General features: G+C 51.6%; 1 protein-coding gene across 2 annotated transcripts in view; it reads right to left on the minus strand.

The window, feature by feature from the left end:
• tbx20 (T-box transcription factor 20) overlaps window positions 1–17,752 on the minus strand; it is a 92,497-nt gene that overhangs the window by 19,429 nt on the left and 55,316 nt on the right. The gene's annotated exons all lie outside the window — the stretch shown is intronic.

Genomic DNA, 17,752 nt, shown 5'->3' on the forward strand with positions numbered 1-17,752 from the left:
TTGCACGCCACTGTACGTGCGTACAGAGTTCTGTGTGTTTGTATACAGGGCTGCGTGTGTGTGTGTGTAGGGCTGAGTGTGTGTGTACAGTGCTGCGTGTGTGTGTGCGCGTGTACAGGGCTGTGCGTGTGTGTACAAGGCTGTGCGTGTGTGTACAAGGCTGTGCGTGTGTACAGGGCTGTGTGTATGTGTAGGACTGTGTGTATGTAGGCAGGGCTCTGAGTGTGCGTGTGCAGTGGTGTGTGTGTATATACAGGGATGTGTGCATGCAGGACTGTGACTGTACAGGGCTGAGTGTGTATATACAGGCTGTGTGTGTATGCAGAGCTGTGTGGGTGCACAGGGCAGTATGTGTGTGTGAAGGGCTGTGTGTACAGGACTATGTGGGTGTGTATACAGAGTTGTGTGTGTGCAGGGCTGTGTGCATGTGTGTACAGGACTGTGTATGTTTGGGTGCAGGACTGTGTGTAGGTATGTGTGTATGTACAGGGCTGTGTGTGTGTCCAGGACTGTATCTGTGTACAGGGTTGTGTGCAGGACTTTGTGTGCAGGACTCTGTGTGTGCACAGGCTGTGTGTGTGTATAGGACTGTGTATGTGTGGGTGTACAAGGCTTTGTGTAAGTGTGTGTACAAGGCTGTGTGTATGTGTATGTACAGGACTGTGCCTGCAGGGCTGAGTGTGCATCTACAGGACTGTGTGCGTGTACCGAGCTCCGTGTGTGTGTGTGTGAAGAGCTGTGTGGATGTACAGGGCTATATGTGCGTGTGTGAAGGCTGTGTGTGTGTGTGCTGGGATGTGTGTTTGTGTGTACATGTCTGAGTGTGTGTGAATACAGAGTTGTGTGTGTACAGGGCTGCGTGTGTGTACAGAACTGTGTATGTGTGTGTATAGGGCTGTGTGTGTACACAGGGCTGTGTGTGCATGTGTGTGTATAGGGCTGCGTGTGTGTTTGTACAGGGCTGTGTGCGTGTGTAAGAACATAAGAATTAGGAACAGGATTAGGCCATCTAGCCCCTTGAGCCTACTCCGCCATTCAAAAAGATCATGGCTGATCTGGCCGTGGACTCCGCTCCACTTACCCGCCCGCTCCCCATAACCCATAATTCCCTTATTGGTTAAAAATCTATCTATCTGTGTAGGGCTGAGTGTGTGTGCGCGTACAGGGATGTGTGTGTGTGTGCAGAGCTGTGTGTGTGTGTGTACACAAGGCTGTCGGTGTGTGTGTGTGTGCCAGACTCTGTGTGCGTGTTTGCAGAGCTGTGTGAGTGTGTATACAGAGCTGTATGTGTCTGTGAAGAGCTGAGTATGTGTGTGTGCACAGCGCTGTGTGTGTGTTTGGGTGCAGGACTGTATCTGTGTACAGGGTTGCGTGCATGTGCAGGGCTGTGTGTGTGTGTGCAGGGCTGTGTGTATACGTACAGGGCTGTGTCTGTGTATGCACGCGGCTGTATGTGCGCGCACAGGGCTGTATGTGTGTCTGTGTGTGCAGAACTGTATGTGGGTACAGGGCTGAGTGTGTGTACAGGACAGTGTGTGTACAAGGCTGTGCGTGTGTGTACACAGGGCTGTGTGTTTGTGCATGTGTACAGGGCTGTGTGTGTGTGCAGAAATGTGTGTGCAGAGCTGTATAGGTGTACAGGGCTATATGTGTGTGTGTGTATATGCAGGACTGTGTGTGTGAGTGTATGTGTGTTTGGATGCAGGGTTGTGTGTGTGTGTATAGGGCTGTGTGTGTGTGTGCAGGGCTGTGTATCTGTGTGCAGGACTGTGTGTGTGTGTGTAGAGCTTTGTGTTTGTGTGTATGTAGAGCTATGTGTGTTTGTACAGGGCTGTGTGTGTGTGTGCGCATTGGGGTGTGTGTGTACAGGTATGTGTGTGTGTAGGCGTGTGTGTGTATTTGGGTGCAGGGCTGTGTGGGTATTTGGTATTTGGGTGTAGGGCTGTGTGCGTACAGGGCTGTGTGTGTGTGTGTCCAGGGCTGTGTGCGTGTGTCTGTGTTTGGGTGCAGGGCATGTGTGTATGCAGGACTGTGTATATCTGTGTACAGGGTTGTGTGTGTGTGCACGACTGTGCGAGTGTATGTGAAGGGCTGTGTGTGTGTACAGGACTGTGTGTGTGTGTGTGCTTGTATATGTGTAGGGGTGTGTGTATATACATGGCTGTGTGTATATACAGGGCTGTGTATGCGTACAGAGCTCTGTGTCTGCGTGTGTACAGCTGTGCTTGTGTGTGCAGAGCTGTGTGTGTTTGTACTGGGCTGAGTGTGTGTGTAGAGCTCTGTGTTTGTGCCCGTAGGGCTGTGTGTGTTTGCGTGCAGGGCTGGCTGTGTGTGTGTGTATACAGGGGTGTGTGTGTGCAGGGCTGTGTCTGTGTATGCACGGGGCTGCGTGTGTGTGTGCAGTGGTGTGTGTGTCTACAGGACTGTGTATGTGTGGGTGTACAGGGCTGAGTGTGTGTACAAGGCTGTGTGTGTACACAGGGGCATGTGAGTGCACAGGGCTGTGTGTGTGTACAGGACTGTGTGTCTGTACAGGGCTGAGTGTGTATATACAGGGCTGCTTGTGTGTATAGGGCTGTGTGTATGTGCAGAAACGTGTGTGTGTGCAGAGATGTGTGGGTGTATAGGGCTGTATGTGTGTGTGTGTGTGTGCAGGACTGTGTGTGTTTGCTGCGCTGTGTGTGTGCAGGGCCTTGTGTCTGTGTTTGTGTGTACAGGACTGTGTGCATATACAGGGCTGTGTGTTTGTACAGAGCTGTCTGTGTGTGTACAGGGCTGTGTATGTGTGTGTACAGGGCTGTGTATGTGTGTGTACAGGGCTGTGTTTGTGTGTGTGCAGGGCTGTGTGTGTGAATTTGGGTGAAGGGTTGCATGTGTGTACAGGGCTATGTGTGTGTGTATACAGAGCTGTGTGTGTGTGTTTTCACAGTGGCGTGTGTTTGTGTGTAGAGCTGTGTGTGTGTGTACAGGCGTGTGTGTATGTGTGTAGAGCTATGTGTTTGTGTGTGTGTGTAGAGCTGTGTGTTTGTGGTGCACAGAGCTGTGTGTGTATGTAGAGCTGTGTGTATGTGTGTGTGCAGGGCTGTGTGTATTTGGGTGCAGGGCTGTGTGTGTGTACAGAGCTCTGTGCGTGTGTGTACAGGGCTTGTGTGTTTGGGTGCAGGAGTGTGTGTGTACAGAGCTGTGCGTATGTGTGTGCAGGACTGTGTATCTGTGTACAGGGTTGTGTGTGTGTGAAGGCCTGTGTGTGCATGCAGGGCTATGTGTTTGTGTGTGCAGGACTGTGCGTGTGTGAAGGACTTTGTGTGTTTGTTTGCACTGAGCTGTGTGTGTGTAAAGGGCTGTGTGTGTGTATAGGGCAGTGTATGTGTGTGTACAGGGCTGTGTATCTATGTACAGGACTCTGTGTGTGTGTCTGTGTGTACAGGACTGTGTGTGTGTGTTTATGTGTGTGCGTATACAGGGCTGTCTGTGTGTACACGGCGGTGTATGTGTGCAGGGCTGTGTGTGTAGATGTGTGTGTGTGTGCATATACAGGGCTGTGTGTGTGTACAGGGCAGTGTATGAGTGCAGGGCTGTGTGTGTGTGTGTGTACAGGGCTGTGTGTGTGCGTATACAGGGCTGTGTGTGTGTGTTCAGGGCAGTGTATGTGTGCAGGGCTGTGTGTGTGTATATGTGTGTGTGTGCAGGGCTGTGTGTGTGCACGCAGGGCTGTGTGTGCGCGCGCAGGGCTGTGTGTGTGCACAGGGCTGTGTGTGTGTGCACAGGGCTGTATGTGTGTGCACGTGCACAGGGCTGTATGTGTGTGCATGTGTGCAGGGCTGTGTATGTGTGTACAGGGCTGTATATGCGTTTGTACTGGGCTGTGTATGTGTGCATAGGGGGCTGTGTTTGTGTGTGTGCAGGGCTGTGTGTTTGTGTGTACAGGGCTGCATGTGTGTGTGCAGGGCTGTGCGTGTGTGTGTGTGCAGGGCTGTGTGTGTGTGCAGGACTGTGTGTGAGCACGCGCGCAGGGCTGTATGTGTGTGCATGTGTGCAGGGCTGTGTATGTGTGTACAGGGCTGTATATGTGCTTGTACAGGGCTGTGTATGTGTGCATATGGGGCTGTGTTTGTGTGTGTGCAGGGCTGTGTGTTTGTGTGTACAGGGCTGCATGTGTGTGTGTGCAGGGCTGTGCGTGTGTGTGTGAATTTGCGCGAATGTCTGAATGTGTGTATAGGGCTGTGTGTGTATGCAGGGCTGTGTGTGTGTGCAGGGCTGTGTATGTGTGCGTATAGGGCTGTGTTTGTATGTGTGCAGGGTTGTGTGTTTGTGTGTAGAGGGCTGCATGTGTGTGTGCAGGCCTGTGTTTGTGTGTGTGAATTTGGGTGAAGGTCTGAATGTGTGTACAGGACTGTGTATGTGTGTGTACAGAGCTGCGTGTGTGCGCGCGTAGGGCTGTGTGCATGTGAGGGTGCGTGCACGTGTAGGGCTGTGTGCGTGTGAGAATTTAGGTGAAGGGCTGAGTGTGTGTGTGTGTAGAGCTGTATGTTTGTGTGTGTGTGCGCACGGCTTGTGCATGTGTACAGGACTGTGTGCGTGTGTGTGTGTTTGGGTGCAGGGCTGTGAGTTTGTGTGTACAGGGATGTGTGTGTGTGTGCAGGACTGTGTGTGTATATACAGGGCTGTGTTTTTGTGTGTGTCTGCAGGGCTGTGTGTTTGTGTGTACATGTGTGAGTGTGTGTGTGTGTATATACAGAGTTGTGTGTGTGTGTGTGTGCATGGCTGTGTGTGTGTGTGTACAGGGCTGTATGTGTGTGTGTACAGGGCTGAGTGTGTGTTTACAGGACAGTGTGTGTGTTTATGTGTGTGTGTGCATGGCTGTGTGTGTGTGTACAGGGCTGTGTGTGTGTGTATATACATTACTGCATGTATATATACAGGGCTGTCTGTGTATGTGTGTAGAACTGTGTGTGTGTGTGTGTGTGTGCAGGACTGTGTGTGTCTGTGTTTATGTGTGTGTGTGTGCAGGGCTGTGTGTGTGTGCAGGGCTGTGTGTGTGTGCACGGCTCTGTGTGTGTGCATGGCTGTGTGTGTGTACAGGGCTGTGTGCGTGTGTGTGTGTGTTGGGTGCAGGGCTGTGAGTTTATGTGTACAAGGATGTGTGTGTGCGTGTGTGAAGGGCTGTGTGTGTGTATACAGAGTTGTGTGTTTGTGTGTGCAGGGCTGAATGTGTGTGTGCATGGCTGTGTGTGTGTGTGTGTACAGGACTGAGTGTGTGTGTGTGTGTGCAGGGCTGTGTGTGTACAGGGCTGTGTGCATGTGTGTTCAGGGCTTGTGTGTGTATACAGGACTGTGTGTGTGTGTGTACAGGGGTGTGTGTGTGTGCAGGCCTGTGTATCTGTGTACAGGGTTTTGTGTGTGTGTAAAGGGCTGTGTGTGTGTGTGCGCAGGATTGTGTGTTTGTGTGTACACAGCTGTGTGTGTGTGCAGGAGTGTGTGCCTGTGAAGGGCTGTGTGTGTGTGTTTGTACGGAGCTATGTGTGTGTGTGCAGGGCTGTGTGTTTGTGTGTACAGGGCTGAGTGTGTGTGTACAGGACTGTGTGTGCAGGATAGTGTTTGTGTTTATGTGTGCGTGTGTGTGTGTGTGTACAGTGCTGTGTGTGTATATACATTACTGTGTGTGTATATATACAGGGCTGTCTGTGCGTCTGTGTATGTGTGTAAAGCTGCGTGTGTGTGTTTGTGCACAGCTGTGTGTGTGTGCACGGCTGTGTGTGTGTACAGGGCTCTGTGTGTGTGTGCAGGGCTGTGTGTGCATATATACAGGGCTGTGTGAGTGTATGTATCTGTGTATGTGTGTAGAGCTGTGTGTTTGTGTGTGTGTGTACAGGGCTGAGTGTGTGTGCATGTACAGAGCTGTGTGTGTGTGCAGGGCTGTGTGTGTTTGTGTGTGTGCAGGGTTGTGTGTGTACAAGGCTTGTGCGTGTGTGTGCAGGACTGTGTGTGTGTGAAGGGCTGCGTGTGTGTTTGTAAGGAGCTGTGTTTGTGTGTGTGCAGGACTGTGTGTTTGTGTGCAGAGGGCTGAGTGTGTGCAGGACTGTGTGTGTGTGTAGGGCTGTGTGTGTACAAGGCTTGTGTGCGTGTGTGTGTGCAGAACTGTGTGGTATGTGTGTGTGCAAGGCTGTGTGTGTATACAGGGATGTGTTTGTGTGCCAGGCTGTGTGTGTGTGCGCGCAAGGCTGTGTGGGTGTATGTGCAGGGCTGTGTGTTTGTGTGTACATGACTGAGTGTGTGTATACAGAGTTTTGTGTGTGTGTGTGTGTAGGGCTGAGTATGTGTGTGTGCAAGGCTACGTGTGTATGTGTACAGGACTGTGTGTGTGCAGGGCTATGTGCATGTGTACACAGGGTTTGTGCGCGTATACAGGACCCTGTGTGTGTGTGTGTGTGTGTGCGCAGGAATGTGTATCTGTGTACAGGGTTGTGTGTGTGTGCAGAATTGTGTGTGTGTGTGTGTACTGTGTGGGTGTACAGGACTGTGTGTGTGTGTGTGTGTGACGGGCAGTGTGTGTGTGTGTGTAGAGCAACGTGTGCATGCAGGGCTGTGTGTGTGTAGAGCTATGTGTGCGTGCAGGGCTGTGTGTGTGTACTGTGTGGGTGTACATGGCTGTGTGTGTATGTGTACAGGGCTGTGCATGTGTGTACAGGTCTTGTGTGTGTGTGTGTACAGGACCCTGTGTGTGTGTGTGTGTACAGGACCCTGTGACTGCATGTGTGTGTTTGTTTGGGTGCAGGACTGTGTGTGTGTGTGTGTGTGTGTGTGTGCATGGTTCTGTGTGTGTGCATGGCTGTGTGTGTGTAGGGCTGTGTGTGTGTGTACAGGGCTGTGTGTGTGTGTGCAGGGCTGTGTGTGTATATATACAGGGCTGTGTGTGTGTGTGTGTGTATCTGTGTATGTGTGTAGAGTTGTGTGTGTGTGTACAGGGCTGAGTGTGTGTGTGCATGTACAGAGCTGTGTGTGTGTGCAGGGCTGTGTGTGTTTGTGTGTGTGCAGGGTTGTGTGTGTATAAGGCGTGTGTGCGTGTGTGTGTGTACAGGACTGTGTGTGTGTGTGAAGGGCTGCGTGTGTGTGTGTGTTTGTACGGAGTTGTGTGTGTGTGTGTGTACAGGGCTTTGTATGTGTGCATACAGGGCTGTGTTTGTGTGTGTGCAGGACTGTGTGTTTGTGTGCAGAGGGCTGAGTGTGTGCAGGACTGCGTGTGTGTAGGGCTGTGTGTGTACAAGGCTTGTGTGCATGTGTGTGTGTGTGTACAGGGCTGTGTGTGTGCAGGACTGTGTGTATCTGTGCACAGGGTTGTGTGTGTGCAGGACTCTGTGTGTACAGGGCTGTGTGTGCAGGTGTGTGTGTGTGTGTGCAGGACTGTGTGTGTGTGAAGGGCTGTGTGTGTATGTGTGTGTGTACAGGGCTGTGTGTGTGTACAGGGCTGTGTATGTGTGCGTACAGGGCTGTGTTTGTGTATGCAGAACTGTGTGTTTGTGTGCAGGACTGTGTGTGTGTGTGTGCACGGCACTGGGCGTGTGTGTATATACAGGACTGTGTGTGTATATGTGTGTAGAACTGTGTGTTTATGTGTGAACAGGGCTGTGAGTGTGTGTGCGTGCATATATAAGGCTGTGTGTGTGTGCAGAGCTGTGTGGTATGTGTGTGTGTGCAGGGCTGTTGTGTATGTGCAGGGCTGTATGTGCATACAGGGATGTGTGTGTGTGCCCGGCTGTGTGTGTGTGTGCGTGCAAGGCTGTGTGGGTGTGTGTGCAGGGCTGTGTGTTTGTGTGTACATGTCTGAGTGTGTGTATACAGAGTTTTGTGTGTGTGTGTGTGTGTGTGTGTAGGGCTGAGTATGTGTGTGTGCAAGGCTATGTGTGTATGTGCAGGGCTATGTGCATGTGTGTACAGGGTTTGTGTGTCTATACAGGACCCTGTGTGTGTGTGTGTGTGTGTGTTTGGGTGCAGGGCTGTGTGTGTGTGTGCCTGTGTACAGGGCTGTGTGTATGTGGCTTGTGGGTGTGTACAGGACTGTGTGTGTGTGTGTGTGTGTATGGGTGCATGGCTATGTGTGTGTGTGTGCAGGAGTGTGTATCTGTGTACAGGGTTGTGTGTGTGTGCAGAATTGTGTGTGTGTGTACTGTGTGGGTGTGTGTGACGGGCTGTTTGTATGTGTGTGATGGGCAGTGTGCGTTTGGGTGCAGGGCTGTGTGTATGTGTAAAGGGCTGTGTGCATGTGTGTATAGGGCTTGTGTGTGTGTACAGGACCCTGTGTGTGTGTTTGTTTGGGTGCAGGGCTGCATGTGTGTGTGTGTGTATACAGGACCCTGTGTGTGTGTTTGTTTGGGTGCAGGGCCGTGTGTGTGTGTATACAGGGCTGTGTGCATGTGTGTATGGGGCTTGTGGGTGTGTACAGGACTTTGAGTGTGTGTATGTGTGTGTGTGTATGGGTGCAGGGCTGTGTGTGTACAGGGGTGTGTGTGTGTGTGTGCGCAGGAATGTGTATCTGTGTACAGGGTTGTGTGTGTGCGTGCAGAATTGTGTGTGTGTGTGTACTGTGTGGGTGTACAGGACTGTGTGTGTGACGGGCTGTGTGTGTGTGTGACGGGCAGTGTGTGTGTGTGTGTACAGGGCTGTGTGTGTGTGCAGAGCTATGTGTGCGTGCAGGGCTGTGTGTACTGCATGGGTGTACAGGGCTGTGTGTATGTGTACAGGGCTGTGTGCATGTGTGTACAGGGCTTGTGTGTGTGTACAGGACCCTATGAGTGTGTGTGTGTGTGTTTGGGTGCAGGTTGTATGTGTGTGTGTGTGTACAGGACCCTGTGTCTGCGTGTGTGTGTTTGTTTGGGTGCAGGGCTGTGTGTGTGTACAGGGCTGTGTGCATGTGTATATGGGACTTTTGGGTGTGTACAGGGCTGTGTGTGTGTGTGCAGAGCTGTGTGTGTGTGCAGGTGTGTGTATCTGTGTACATGGTTGTGTGTTTGCAGAATTGTGTGTGTCTGTGTGTGTACTGTGTGGGTGTACAGGACTGTGTGTGTGACGGGCTTTGTGTGTGTGTGTAGAGCTATGTGTGCGTGCAGGGCTGTGTGTGTAGAGCTATGTGTGCGTGCAGGGCTGTGTGTGTGTACTGCGTGGGTGTACAGGGCTGTGTGTGTATGTGTACAGGGCTGTGTGCATGTGTGTACAGGGCTTGTGTGTGTGTACAGGACCCTGTGTGTGTGTGTGTGTGTGTGTTTGGGTGCTGGTTGTATGTGTGTGTGTGTACAAGACCCTGTGTCTGTGTGTGTGTGCGTTTGTTTGGGTGCAGGGCTGTGTGTGTGTGTGTACAGGGCTGTGTGCATGTGTATATGGGACTTTTGTGTGTGTACAGGGCTGTGTGTGTGTGTGTGCAGAATTGTGTGTGCCTGTGTGTGTACTGTGTGGGTGTACAGGACCGTGTGTGTGACGGGCTTTGTGTGTGTGTGTGTACGTACGGAGCTGTGTGTGTGTGTACAGGGCTGTGTATGTGTATGTACAGGGCTGTGTATGTGTGTGTACAGGGCTTTGTATGTGTGCGTACAGGGCTGTGTTTGTGTGTGCAGGACTGTGTGTTTGTGTGCAGAGGTCTGAGTGTGTGCAGGACTGTGTGTGTGTGTGCACAGCTGTTTGTGTGCACGGTGCTGGGTGTGTGTGTATACAGGGCTGTGTGTGTATATGCATGACTGTGTGTATATACAGGACTGTGTGTGTGTATATATCTGTGCAGAGCGGTGTGTTTGTGTGTGAACAGGGCTGTGTGTGTGTGTGTGTGTGTGTGTGTATATATATATATATAAAAGGCTGTGTGTGTGTGCAGAGCTGTGTGGTATGTGTGTGTGTGCAGGGCTGTTGTGTATGTGCAGGGCTGTGTGTGTGTATACAGGGATGTGTGTGTGTGCACGGCTGTGTGTGTGCGTGCAAGGCTGTGTGGGTGTGTGTGCAGGGCTGTGTGTTTGTGTGTACATGTCTGAGTGTATATATACAGAGTTTTGTGTGTGTGTGTGTAGGGCTGAGAATGTGTGTGTGCAAGGCTATGTGTGTGTGTGTATAGGACTGTGTGTGTGCAGAGCTATGTGCATGTGTGTACAGGGTTTGTGTGTGTATACAGGACCCTGTGTGTGTGTGTGTGTTTGGGTGCAGGGGTGTGTGTGTGTGTGTGTGTGTACACAGGTATGTGTGTATGTGGCGTGTGGGTGTGTACAGGACTCTGTGTGTGTACTGTGTGGGTGTGACGGGCTGTGTGTGTGTGACGGCCAGTGTGTGTGTACAGGACTGTGTGGGTGAAGGGCTGTGTGTGTTTGGGTGCAGGGCTGTGTGTATGTGTACAGGGCTCATGTGTGTGTGTGTGTACAGGACCCTGTGTGTGTGTGTGTGTGTGTTTGGGTGCAAGGTTGTATGTGTGTATGTGTACAGGACCCTGTGTCTGCGTGTGTACAGGACCCTGTGTCTGTGTGTGTATGTTTGTTTGGGTGCAGGGCTGTGTGTCTGTGTGTACAGGGCTGTGTGCATGTGTATATGGGACTTGTGGGTGTGTACAGGGCTGTGTGTGTGTGTGTGTGTATATATACAGGGCTCGTGTGTGTGTGTACAGGACCCTGTGTGTGTGTGTGCGGGTGTGACCCGCTTTGTGTGTGTGTGTGAAGGGCAGTGTGTGTGTGTGGAGCTATGTGCGCATGCAGGGCTGTGTGTGTGTACTGTGTGATTGTACAGGGCTGTGTGTGTATGTGTACAGGGTTGTGTGCATGTGTGTACAGGGCTTGTGTGTGTGTACAGGACCCTATGTGTGTGTGTGTGTTTGGGTGCAGGGCTCTGTGTGTGTGTGTACAGGGCTGTGTGCATGTGTATATGGGACTTTTGTGTGTGTACAGGGCTGTGTGTGTGTGTGTGTGCAGAATTGTGTGTGCCTGTGTGTGTACTGTGTGGGTGTACAGGACCGTGTGTGTGACGGGCTTTGTGTGTGTACGTACGGAGCTGTGTGTGTGTGTACAGGGCTGTGTATGTGTATGTACAGGGCTGTGTATGTGTGTGTACAGGGCTTTGTATGTGTGCGTACAGGGCTGTGTTTGTGTGTGCAGGACTGTGTGTTTGTGTGCAGAGGTCTGAGTGTGTGCAGGACTGTGTGTGTGTGTGCACAGCTGTTTGTGTGCACGGTGCTGGGTGTGTGTGTATACAGGGCTGGGTGTGTATATGCATGACTGTGTGTATATACAGGACTGTGTGTGTGTGTGTATATCTGTGCAGAGCGGTGTGTTTGTGTGTGAACAGGGCTGAGTGTGTGTGTGTATATATATATAAAAGGCTGTGTGTGTGTGCAGAGCTGTGTGGTATGTGTGTGTGTGCAGGGCTGTTGTGTATGTGCAGGGCTGTGTGTGTGTATACAGGGATGTGTGTGTGTGCACGGCTGTGTGTGTGCGTGCAAGGCTGTGTGGGTGTGTGTGCAGGGCTGTGTGTTTGTGTGTACATGTCTGAGTGTATATATACAGAGTTTTGTGTGTGTGTGTGTAGGGCTGAGAATGTGTGTGTGCAAGGCTATGTGTGTGTGTGTATAGGACTGTGTGTGTGCAGAGCTATGTGCATGTGTGTACAGGGTTTGTGTGTGTATACAGGACCCTGTGTGTGTGTGTGTTTGGGTGCAGGGGTGTGTGTGTGTGTACACAGGTATGTGTGTATGTGGCGTGTGGGTGTGTACAGGACTCTGTGTGTGTACTGTGTGGGTGTGACGGGCTGTGTGTGTGTGACGGCCAGTGTGTGTGTACAGGACTGTGTGGGTGAAGGGCTGTGTGTGTTTGGGTGCAGGGCTGTGTGTATGTGTACAGGGCTCGTGTGTGTGTGTGTGTACAGGACCCTGTGTCTGCGTGTGTACAGGACCCTGTGTCTGTGTGTGTATGTTTGTTTGGGTGCAGGGCTGTGTGTCTGTGTGTACAGGGCTGTGTGCATGTGTATATGGGACTTGTGGGTGTGTACAGGGCTGTGTGTGTGTGTGTGTGTATATATACAGGGCTCGTGTGTGTGTGTGTGTGTACAGGACCCTGTGTGTGTGTGTGTGTGTGTGTGTGCGCACTGTGCGGGTGTGACCCGCTTTGTGTGTGTGTGTGGAGCTATGCGCATGCAGGGCTGTGTGTGTGTACTGTGTGAGTGTACAGGGCTGTGTGTGTGTGTGTGTGTGCGTTTGTTTGTGTGTGTACAGGACTGTGTGTCTGCACAGGGCTGAGTGTGTATATACAGGGATGTGTGCAGGGCTGTGTTTGTGTGTGTGTGTGTGCAGAGCTGTGTGGGTGTACAAGACTGTGTTTGTGTGTGTGTGTGTGCTGGGCTGTGTGTGTGTGTGCAGAGCTGTGTGGGTGTGTGTACATGTCTGAGTGTGTGTGTATACAGAGTTGTGTGTGTGTGTGTGTAGGGCTGAATGTGTGTGTGTGCGGGGCTGCATGTGTGTGTGCATGGCTGTGTGTGTGTACAGGGCTATGTGTGTGTGTGTATACAGGACTGTGTGTGTGTGTCTTTGTGTGTGCAGGGCTGTGTATCTGTGTACAGGGTTTTGTGTGTGTGTGTGTGTAAAGGGCTGTGTGCAGGATTGTGTGTTTGTGTGTACACAGCTGTGTGTGTGTGCAGGAGTGTGTGTGCCTGTGAAGGGCTGTGTGTGTGTGTTTGTACGGAGCTGTGTGTGTGTGCAGGGCTGTGTGTTTGTGTGTACAGGGCTGAGTGTGTGTGTACAGGACTGTGTGTGTGCAGGACAGTGTGTGTGTGTGCAGGGCTGTGTGTGTGTGTGTGTGTGTACAGGGCTGTGTGTGTATATACATTACTGTGTGTGTATATATACAGGGCTGTCTGTGTATTTGTGTAGAGCTGTGTGTGTGTGCAGGACTATGTGTGTTTGTGTGTAGGGCTGTGTGTGTGTACAGGGCTGTGTGTGTGTGTACAGGGCTGTGTGTGTGTGTACAGGGCTGTGTGTGTGTGTGTATCTGTGTATGTGTGTAGAGCTGTGTGTTTGTGTGTGTGTGTAAAGGGCTGAGTGTGTGTGTGCATGTACAGAACTGTGTGTGTGTGTGCAGGGCTGTGTGTATCTGTGTACAAGGATGTGTGTGTGTGTAGGGCTGTGTATGTGTGTGTGTATGTGTGCAGGACTGTGTGTGTGTGTGAAGGGCTGCGTGTGTGTGTTTGTACGGAGCTGTGTGTGTACAGGGCTTTGTATGTGTGTATACAGGGCTGTGTTTGTGTGTGTGCAGGACTGTGTGTTTATGTGCAGAGGGCAGTGTGTGTGTAGGGCTGTGTGTGTACTGTGCTTGTGTGTGTGTACAGGGCTGTGTGTGTGCAGGACTGTGTGTATCTGTGTACAGGGTTGTGTGTGTATGCAGGACTCTGTGTGTGTGTGTGTGTGCAGGACTGTGTGTGTGAAGGGCCGTGTGTGTTTGTACAGAGCTGTGTGTGTGTGTGTGTGTACAGGGCTGTGTGTGTGTACAGGGCTGTGTATGTGTGTGTACAGGGCTTTGTATGTGTGCGTACAGGGCTGTGTTTGTGTGTGCAGGACTGTGTGTTTGTGTGCAGAGGTCTGAGTGTGTGCAGGACTGTGTGTGTGTGTGCGTGCGCACAGCTGTGTGTGTGCACGGCGCTGCATGTGTGTGTGTATACAGGGTTGTGTGTATATGTGCATGACTGTGTGTATATACAGGACTGTGTGTGTGTGTATATGTGTGTAGAGCTGTGTGTGTGTGTATATAAGGCTGTGTGTGTGCAGAGCTGTGTGATATGTGTGTGTGTGCAGGGCTGTTGTGTGTGTGCAGGGCTGTGTGTGTGTATACAGGGATGTGTGTGTGTGCCCGGTTGTGTGTGTGCACGCGCAAGGCTGTGTGGGTGTGTGTGTGTGCAGGGATGTGTTTGTGTGTACATGTCTGAGTGTGTGTATACAGAGTTTTGTGTGTGTGTAGGGCTGAATATGTGTATGTGCAAGGCTATGTGTGTGTGTGTGTGTACAGGACTGTGTGTGTGCAGGGCTATGTGCATGTGTGTACAGGGTTTGTGTGTGTTTACAGGACTGTGTGTGTGTGTGTGTGTGTGTGTGTGTGTGTTTGGGTGCAGGGCTGTGTGTGTGTATGTGTGTGTGTGTTTGGGTGCAGGGCTGTGTGTGTGTGTACAGGGCTGTGTGCATGTGTGCTTGTGGGTGTGTACAGTGCTGTGTGTGTGTGTGTGTGTGTATGGGTGCAGGGCTGTGTGTGTACAGGACTGTGTGTGTGTGTGTGCAGGAGTGTGTATCTGTGTACAGGGTTGTGCGTGTGTGCAGAATTGTGTGTGTGTGTACTGTGTGTGTGTGACGGGCTGTTTGCGTTTGTGTGACAGGCAGTGTGTGTGTACAGGACTGTGTGTGTGCAGGGCTGTGTGTGTTTGGGTGCGGGGCTGTGTGCATGTGTGTATAGGGCTTGTGTGTGTGTACAGGACCCTGTGTGTGTGTGTGTTTGGGAGCAGGGCTGTGTGTGTGTACAGGACCCTGTGTGTGTGTTTGTTTGGGTGCAGGGCTGTGTGTGTGTGTACAGGGCTGCGTGCATGTGTGTATGGGGCTTGTGGGCGTGTACAGGACTTTGAGTGTGTGTGTGTGGGTGCAGGGCTGTGCGTGTACAGGGGTGTGTGTGTGTGTGCAGGAATGTGTATCTTTGTACAGGGTTGTGTGTGTGTGTACTGTGTGGGTGTACAGGACTGTGTGTGTGATGGGCTGTGTGTGTGTGACGACTGTGTGTGTGTGTACAGGGCTGTGTGTGTGTGTAGAGCTATGTGTGCGTGCAGGGCTGTGTGTGTACTGTATGGGTGTACAGGGCTGTGTGTGTGTGTGTAGAGCTATGTGTGCATGCAGGGCTGTGTGTGTGTACTGTATGGGTGTACAGGGCTGTGTGTGTGTGTATGTGTACAGGGCTGTGTGCATGTGTGTACAGGGCTTGTGTACTGTGTGTGTGACGGGCTGTGTGTGTGTGTACAGGGCTGTGTGCATGTCTGTATGTGTGTACAGGACCCTATGTGTGTGTGTGTGTGTTTGGGTGCAAGGTTGTGTGTGTGTGTGTGTGTGTACAGGACCCTGTGTCTGCGTGTGTGTGTTTGTTTGGGTGCAGGGCTGTGTGTGTGTACAGGGCTGTGTGCATGTGTATATGGGACTTGTGGGTGTGTACAGGACTGTGTGTGTGTATGTGCATATGTATGTATCTGTGTACATGGTTGTGTGTGTGTGCAGAATTGTGTGTGTCTGTGGGTGTACAGGACTGTGTGTGTGTGCACGCAAGGCTGTGTGGGTGTGTGTGCAGGGCTGTGAGTTTGTGTGTACATGTCTGAGTGTGTGTATACAGAGTTTTGTGTGTATGTATGTGTTTGTGTGTGTGTGTAGGGCTGAGTATGTGTTTGGGTGCAGGGCTGCATGTGTGTGTGTGTGTGAGAGTGTGTGTATCTGTGTACAGGGTTGTGTGTGTGTGCAGAATTGTGTGTGTGTGTACTGTGTGGGTGTACAGGACTGTGTGTGTGATGGGCTGTGTGTGTGTGTGTGTTTATGTGTACAGGGCTGTGTGCATGTGTGTGTACAGGGCTGTGTGTGTGTGTAGAGCTATGTGTGCGTGCAGGGCTGTGTGTGTGTACTATGTGGGTGTACAGGGCTGTGTGTGTATGTGTACAGGGCTGTGTGCATGTGTGTACAGGGCTTGTGTATGTGGACAGGACCCTGTGTGTGTTTGGGTGCAGTGTTGTATGTGTGTGTGTGTACAGGACCCTGTGTCTGCGTGTGTGTGTTTGTTTGGGTGCAGGGCTGTGCGTATCTGTGTACAGGGTTGTGTGTGTGTGTGTGTGTGTGTGTGTGTGTACAGGGCTGTGTTTGTGTATGTGCAGGACCGTGTGTTTGTGTGCAGAGGGCTGAGTGTGTGCAGGACTGTGTGTGTGTGTAGGGCTGTGTGTGTGTACAAGGCTTGTGTGCGTGTGTGTGTGTACAGGGCTGTGTGTGTGTGTGTGTGTGCAGGGCTGAGTGTGTGTGTCTGTGTGCATGTACAGATCTGTGTGTGTGTGCAGGGCTGTATGTGTACAACGCTTTGTGTGTGTGCAGTGCTGTGTGTGTGTGTACAGGACTGTGTGTGCACAGGGTTGTGTGTGTGTGTGCAGGACTGTGTGTCTGTGTGTGCAGTTGTGTGTGTGTGTGCAGGGCTGTGTGTGCACAGGGTTGTGTGTGTGTGTGCAGGACTGTGTGTCTGTGTGCAGTGGTGTGTGTGTGTGTGTGTACAGGACTGAGTGTGTGTACAGGACTGTGTGTGCACAGGGTTGTGTGTGTGTGTGCAGGACTGTGTGTCTGTGTGTGCAGTTGTGTGTGTGTGTGCAGGGCTGTGTGTGCACAGGGTTGTGTGTGTGTGTGCAGGACTGTGTGTCTGTGTGCAGTGGTGTGTGTGTGTGTGTGTACAGGACTGAGTGTGTGTACAGGACTGAGTGTGTGTACAGGGCTGTGTGTGTGTACAGGACTGTGTGTCTGTACAGGGAAGAGTGTGTATATACAGGGCTGTGTGTGTGTACAGGGCTTGTGTGTGTGTGAAGGGCTGTGTGTGTGCAGAGCGGTGTGTTTGTGTGTACAGTGCTGTGTGTATGTGTGCAGGTCTTAATGTGTGTGTGTGTACAGGGCTGTGTGCTTATAGGGCTGTGTGTGTTTGGGTGCAAGGCTGTGTGTGTGTACAGGGCTGTGTGTGTGTGTGTATAGGGCTGTGTGCATGTGTATACAGGGCTTGTGTGTGTGTGCGTGCGTGCACGGGGACAGGGCTGTGTGTGCGTTTGTGTGTACAGGGTTGTGTGTGAGTGTGTGTGTGTGTGCAGGACTGTGTATCTGTGTACAGGGTTGTGTGTGTGTGCAGGATTGTGGGCGTATGTACAGGACTGTGTGTGTGTGTAGGGCTGTGTGTATGTGTTTACATGGCTGTGTGTGTGCAGGGATGTGTGTGTGCAGGGCTGTCTGTGTGTGCATGGCTGTGTGTATGTGTGTACACAGGGCACTGTGTGTGTGTGTGTGTGTACAAGGCTGTGTGTGTGTGTGTGTGTGTACACAGGGCTGTGTGTGTGTACAGGACCGTGTATCTACACATGGCTGAGTGTATATACAGGGCTAAATGTGTGTGTGTGGAGCTACGTGTGCATGCTGTGTGTGTGTGTGTCGGGCTCTGTGTGTGTGTGTGCAGGACTGTGTAGGTGTGTGTGCAGAGCTGTGGGTTTGTGTGTACATGTCTGAGTGTGTGTGTGTATCCAGAATTGTGTGTGTATGTGTGTGTGTGTGTAGGGCTGAATGTGTGTGTGCAGGGCTGCATGTGTGTGTGCATGGCTGTGTGTGTGTGTGTACAGGGCTGTGTGTGTGTGTGTGTGTGTATGCAGGGCTGTGTGTGTTTGGGTACAGGACTATGTGTGTGTTTGGCTGCGGGGCTTTGTGTGTGTGCATTCAGGGCTGTGTGCATGTGTGTGTGTACAGGGCTGTGTGTGTGCAAGACTGTGTGTATGTGTGTGCAGCACTGTGTGTGTGTGTGTATATGTTAAGGGCTGTGTGTCTGTGCAGGGCTGTGTGTTTGTGTGTACAGGGCTGTGTGTGTGAAGGGCTGTGTGTTTGTGTTGGTACGGAGCTGTGAGTGTGTGTATACAGGGCTGTGTGTGTACAGGGTTGTGTATGTGTGTGTACAGGGCTGTGTGTGTGTACAGGACTGTGTGTCTGTACAGGGAAGAGTGT

Source organism: Pristiophorus japonicus, chromosome 1 (assembly GCF_044704955.1).
Source record: "Pristiophorus japonicus isolate sPriJap1 chromosome 1, sPriJap1.hap1, whole genome shotgun sequence".
Classification (NCBI taxonomy): Eukaryota; Metazoa; Chordata; class Chondrichthyes; family Pristiophoridae; genus Pristiophorus; species Pristiophorus japonicus.